The sequence below is a fragment of the Xenopus laevis genome, chromosome 2S (assembly GCF_017654675.1).
Source record: "Xenopus laevis strain J_2021 chromosome 2S, Xenopus_laevis_v10.1, whole genome shotgun sequence".
Classification (NCBI taxonomy): Eukaryota; Metazoa; Chordata; class Amphibia; order Anura; family Pipidae; genus Xenopus; species Xenopus laevis.
In genome coordinates this window covers 40744187-40750447 of record NC_054374.1, presented here as the reverse complement: position 1 = coordinate 40750447, position 6261 = coordinate 40744187, and positions in this window count along the sequence as shown.

Below are 6261 nucleotides of genomic sequence, written 5' to 3'. Positions count from 1 at the left end.
GAATTTAAAGGTGTGAATTTGCAGTGAATTTGCACGCTTCACCTGTGAATATATAAGCGAAAATTGCAGTGAAAATTCCGATGCCGGTGACAATTTAGATGACAGTGCCAATTTAACGGACGCCCATTGATTTTAATGCGCATCAAATGACGCCGGCGTCAACTTTGAGGCCCGTGAATTGCCGTCGGGGTCAAAATTCATGTTTTCGCTAATTTTTCACCCGTTTAGCAAATTTTGCAAATTTCGTGGCGAAGCGAAACAGGACAAATTCGCCCATCACAACTGTTAAAACTTTATAACACAATAATACAGTATGGGACCTGTTATCTGGAATGTTTAGAGCCTGGCACTTTCTGGATAAGAGACGTTTCAGTTATTTGGATCTCCATACCTTAAGGCTGGTGGCACACGGGTGGATTAGTCGCCAAGTGATGAATCTTCACAACTGCGGGCGACTTCAGAAAACAAAGCAACACAAATGCCATCCCACCTTCGATTCACATTCTTGCTGGTGGGAAGGAATTTCTGGGAGATTAGTCGTCTGCGAAGATTTATCACTTGGTGACTAATCTCCCTGTGTGCCACCAGCCTACTAAAACATAAATAAAACCCACTATGTTGGTTTTGCCCCAATAAGGATTAAATATATCTTAGTTTGGATCAAGTACAAAGTACTGTTTTATTATTACAGAGTAAAAGAAACCATTCAAAAAATTGTGAATTAAAATTGAGTCTATGGGAGATGACCAGCACATATTTCAGAGCTTTCTGGATAATGAATCCCATACCTTTATCTGCAAATATCCCATAGATCTGTCTTTGGCAAGCTTGGGGAAATTTTAGAACACAGTCAAATAATAATTTCGAGCTATACTTCATGGAGCATATTGGATGTCATAAATAAATAACTACAGTCAGAAACTGGCAATGGGTCACGGTCACTTACTCATTGAGTAGCCCTCAGCACATACTGGAATATATTTTATGTGACATGTAAAAATAATTGATCCTTGCTATGCATTATATTTATTGATGTTCCACTTTGGGTGGGACAAGTGAGTGGTCCCAATTAGTACCAACCTTAGTTTATAGCGTTTGTATGTTCTACCTTTGTTTGTTGGAGTTTCTTCCACGTGCTCAGCGTTCCTTCCATATTACAGAACATACTGTACCTGCAAGTTAACTGACTATAGTAGTGAGTGTAGGCCCCACTGTACTCTGCATACAATATTGACACTACATGTATGTACTCTGCATACAATATTGATACTACATGAATGTACTCTGCATACAATATTGACACTACATGTATGTACTCTGCATACAATATTGATACTACATGAATACAGCATAATAATGACGAGTACACCGTTTTCTTCTGGTTTTGTGAAAAGCAAACTGACCAAAAAGCCCATTTTTCACTGGAGTTATTTTATTTGTTTAAAAACAAGCTGACATCAAAAAAATTATACCGCCTGTAAAAATCTTACATTTTTGATCTTAGAAATACATACTATAATATACAGTCTGGATATTTTACAGTGCATCCATACGAAATATAAACATTTTGCCACCATAAATAGCTTTCAACAGACAAGCAATACATATCTTTATTGAAAAACTTGAAAGCATAGATACAACTCTAGACCCAAAGACCAGTCTTTGCGCAGAAATGCATAGACAAAATAAAACTCTTGCACAACTCTTTAAAAAAAAAAAAAAAAAGACCTTTGAGAGGGTGTCATGAATCTCGGAGGGGAGGGGGGGGGGGCTGGAGCCAAACTGTTTTTATATGGTTTTCTATTAATATTTCAAGTGCACATATAGAGAAGTGTACAGATAAAACCATCGGGATTTCGCAGTGTAATTTTTTAGTCCTGTCTCTAGAAGGTGCAGTGTACTCTAGCGAGAAGAAATCACCGGCACAACAGGCTATTTCTAGCAGGGAAACCCTTGCTCGTTTATTTGCGGATGCAACGTTTCGGGGCGTAACCCCTTTGTCATATGCTTGACAAAGGGGTTACGCCCCGAAACGTTGCATCCGCAAATAAATGAGCAAGGGTTTCCCTGCTAGAAATAGCCTGTTGTGCCGGTGATTTCTTCTCCCTCGATTGCTGTGGAGGTTGCCAATACCTCCTTCATCGAGCACCAGGTGTCACGAGATTTGGACGGCCAGGGTGTGCGAGGTGACTACTCTCTTCTTCGCAGTGTAATCTAGCACCATCTAGAGGCAGGAATTAGCCGTTAAAAATGGTGTCTGGACTTGGTGTCACAAAATGTGATATCCTGATGGCTTTGTCTGTATATAGCAGTATGCCTCTTTTTAGAAGATTGTTTCCAGTGGGACATTGCATGACCAGTTCCGAACTGAGAAATGGTAGCTGCTTGCCTTCTTTGCACTCCATTTATTTTCTTGTGTGATTGTTCTTTCCCTTCATGGTAGGTAATGTGGAATGCACACTTGGTTGGCTACATCGTCGCCGTAATAATGTTAAGGGTTATGGAGATCCTTAAGCTATCAACAAAGATTTTCACTTATTAAAGCAACAATACATACCTCTTTATTTGTTGTTCTCCCCCAAGTTTACTAACTAAAGAAAAAATCCAGATTAATCGGTTTCCATATTGGGTCATCATTCAGTCTGGAAATGCTCTCTTATCCAATGACCTTTACTGAAGAGTTTAAGATTAGTTAATAGCATGAAGGGTGTCCCACCGATTAAGGAGACTGGATGTGTGTCTATAATATACAGGTATAGTATCCATTATCTGGAAACCCGATATCCAGAAAGCTCCTAATTATGGGATGGCCACCTCCCATAGACTGCATTTTATCCAAATAATGCAAATTTTAAAAAAAATGTTTTTTAAAAAAATGATTTCCCTTTTCTCTGTAATAATAAAACAGTACCTTGTACTTGAACTAAAATCGATGCGTAATTGGATTATTGCTTCAAGGATACTGTATATACAGTTATGGAACCTGTTATTCAGAATGCTCTGGACCTGTGGTTTTCCAGATTAGGGATCTTCCCTCAGTTCCGATCTCCATACCTTAAAAAGAATTTAAGCATAAAATAAACCCAATAGGATTCCTTTGCTTTCAATAAGGATTAATTATATTGTAGTTGGGCTCAAATACAAGTTATTGTTTTATTATTACAGAGAAAAAGGAAATTATTTAAAGTAAATGGAATTATTTGATTAAGATGGAGTATAGGGGAGATGCCTTTCCTGTAATTCTGATCTTTCTGGAAAATGGGTTTCTTGATCCCATACCTGTGTACAGTATATACTTTGTTTTATTTCCAGAAAAAGAGATTTTGTTATTATGCTATTATGCTATTAATTGTTCTGTAGGAATGGAAACAGACTATTCTAGATACAAATGTTAAGTGCTTTTATTTTTTGTATCTGACATTTGCAAACATGGCTGACTGTGCTTTACAGTGTGAATAATATTTGGCGTTAGACATTGCATTCAGGGGGTCTTTACATCAGTGGGAAACAGGCAAGTAAAGTACTGAACCTTTTAATCACCCATATTGTTTATTACAAGTTACTTGCACAGTGACACTGCTTTTCAAGTAGAACCATAGGTGGATACTGCATCAGAAGCCGCATTTATATACTGTCAGGCCCCTGAAATCCTCCCTCCCTCTAAAAAAAATACCAATATACAACTTGACATCAATCAACTGTTAATACTGAGAACATGCAGCACAATAAAACAATTCAGCTTTGGTCAAGCAATAAGAAATCTTTTCCAGCATAAGACACATACAGTAGGTGTAGGTAGACATATTTTTAGTTGTGTTGGGTGAAGAAGCTGTTTCATTTCAGCCCAATTGCTTGTAAGAGACCATTAAAGTCAAAGCACTGTCTGCAATGTATTTTTAAGGAATTGTATGACAACCAAGAATAGATTTGAAAACTTGGCTTTTCATTGCTAACAAAAAGTTCAGTTTGACCATGTCTGTTCAGACTGGTAAAGCCAAATAAATACATTTATGGGACTTGTTATCCATAATGTTTGGGACCTGGGGTTTTCCAGATAAGGGAACTTTCCATAATTTGGATGCCTGTACCTGTAAGTCTAGTAAAAAAATTCATGTAAACATTATTTAAACCCAACATCATTGATTTGCTTTCAATAAGGAGGTAAAGTTGCTGTATTGTGTTAGCCAGTAAAAATGTTACAGGGCAACCCTTTTGAAATAAAAAATAACACAATTGGAATAAAGGTGATACCTAATAGGATTAATCATAGGATTAATTATGTCTTAGTTCGGTTCAAATACAAGTTACTCTTTTATTATTACAGGTAAAAAGGAAATTGTTTTTAAAAATTTGAATTACTTGATTAAAATTGAGTCTATGGGAGATGGCCTTCCCATAATTCTGAGCTTTCTGGATAATGGGTTTTTCCAGGTAGCAGATCCCATACCTGTATACTGTGTATTATCTTTTTGTAGTAATGTTTAGCCTTCTGGGTCACATATTACTGTATGTCTATAGGGCAGTTATGTTGGTACCAGTCAGGCTGAAATGCTGAAATCAAAGAATGAAGTGGGATAACTAATACTTGCTGTACAGAATAATAAATGCCAATTACCAATATGTTTTACTGAACACAAACAAGTGAAGGAAATTCCTATCATAGGGTGAATTTGTGTTGCAAGCTGTAGATTATATATGTGACACATGGGCATCGCACTGACATGATATCGAGATGTTATGTGCACTTTTTTGGTCTTGAATGGTAGGAAGAAGTAATTTAGAATAAACTTTCATTGTCTGACTGTAAGCCTCCCCTAAATATCCACTGTTATTAGAATCTATTATCCAATATGCTAGGTGTATAATTCAAGAGAATATTATGCTTGTACAGCTGGCAGCTTTATCTGATTGTATGTATATATATATATATATATTATATATATATATAAATATATATATATATATATATAATTATATAATTATATATAATTTTACCTTTGTAAGGAGCATTGGGTAAGAAATAATTTTGCACATCTTGTTGCCACTGTTTCAAATCTGTCAGTGGATTTAGAGGATGTTGCATATCACCACCAACATGTGAAGGGTTTCTAGGTAATTTGAGATAATTGTATATGCACAACGCAAAAGATTGTCAGTTCAGGTAATGCCTTTAAATAAAGAAAACTTTTATTTGCACAAATATGAATGGCCACTAGGTGGCAGTATTGCAATACTAAAAACATTCCAGTGCACCTTATCCAGCACAATGGATGGGTGTGATGCTTCCTTCTAATGTCTCAAGCTAACATTTGGGTTTAATATTACATTTATTTAAAATAAAGTGAAATGAAGCACTAAAGGGAAAGTTAGATATATATATATATATATATATATATATATATATATATATATATATATATATATATATATATATATATTATATTAAAACCCTTTGTATATAGCAAGTATGAGCTTTAAACACATCTGCAATAAACTTGTCACCTTAGATTAGATAGATTGCCCATCTGATGCCTTATGCCTGATATTCATAAACAGCCTGATGTATTAAGCCTGCACTGATTGGCTCCATCATCATCATCATTTATTTATATAGCGCTGTCAAGATACGCAGTGCTTTATAACTGGGCTTGTACAATGTACAGTATGCAAGGAAGAGCTGGGGTCAATATTACATGTATGTGTCCTTGCAATGTACCTTCATAAATATGTATTCCCACCCCTGTCTATTTGTGTGTTTAGGGAGGGATATTTGTACCCAGAATTGGCATCTTAAAGTCTATAGGAAGCTTTCATTTTTTAACAAATGATACACTTTTTACTATTGTAAAATGTGTTACTATAAAGGTTTTTATCAAAGGTAATAGCATGCGTAACAAATTATTACATACGTTTTTTTGTAAACATCAATAAAAATCAATTAAAGACCTTTCAACATTTGCAACATCCATATTGTGTCTCATTAAGGGGAGGAGGGATTAGGGGGAGTCTGGAAGGGTTGGGGAGGTAGAGACAAAATCTGTTCAGTATCTGTTCAATCAGTATTACTATATATTTTCTTACCTGTAGTTTTAGGCATTTAAAAGCAAAATTCTGGTTAAAGGGGTTGTTCACCTTTGAGTAAACTTTTAGTTTGATGTAGAGAGTGATATTATGAGATAATTTGCAATTGATTTTCATTTTTCTGTATTTGTGGTTTGCTAGTTATTTAGCTTTTAGTCCAGCAGCTCTCCATTCATTGAA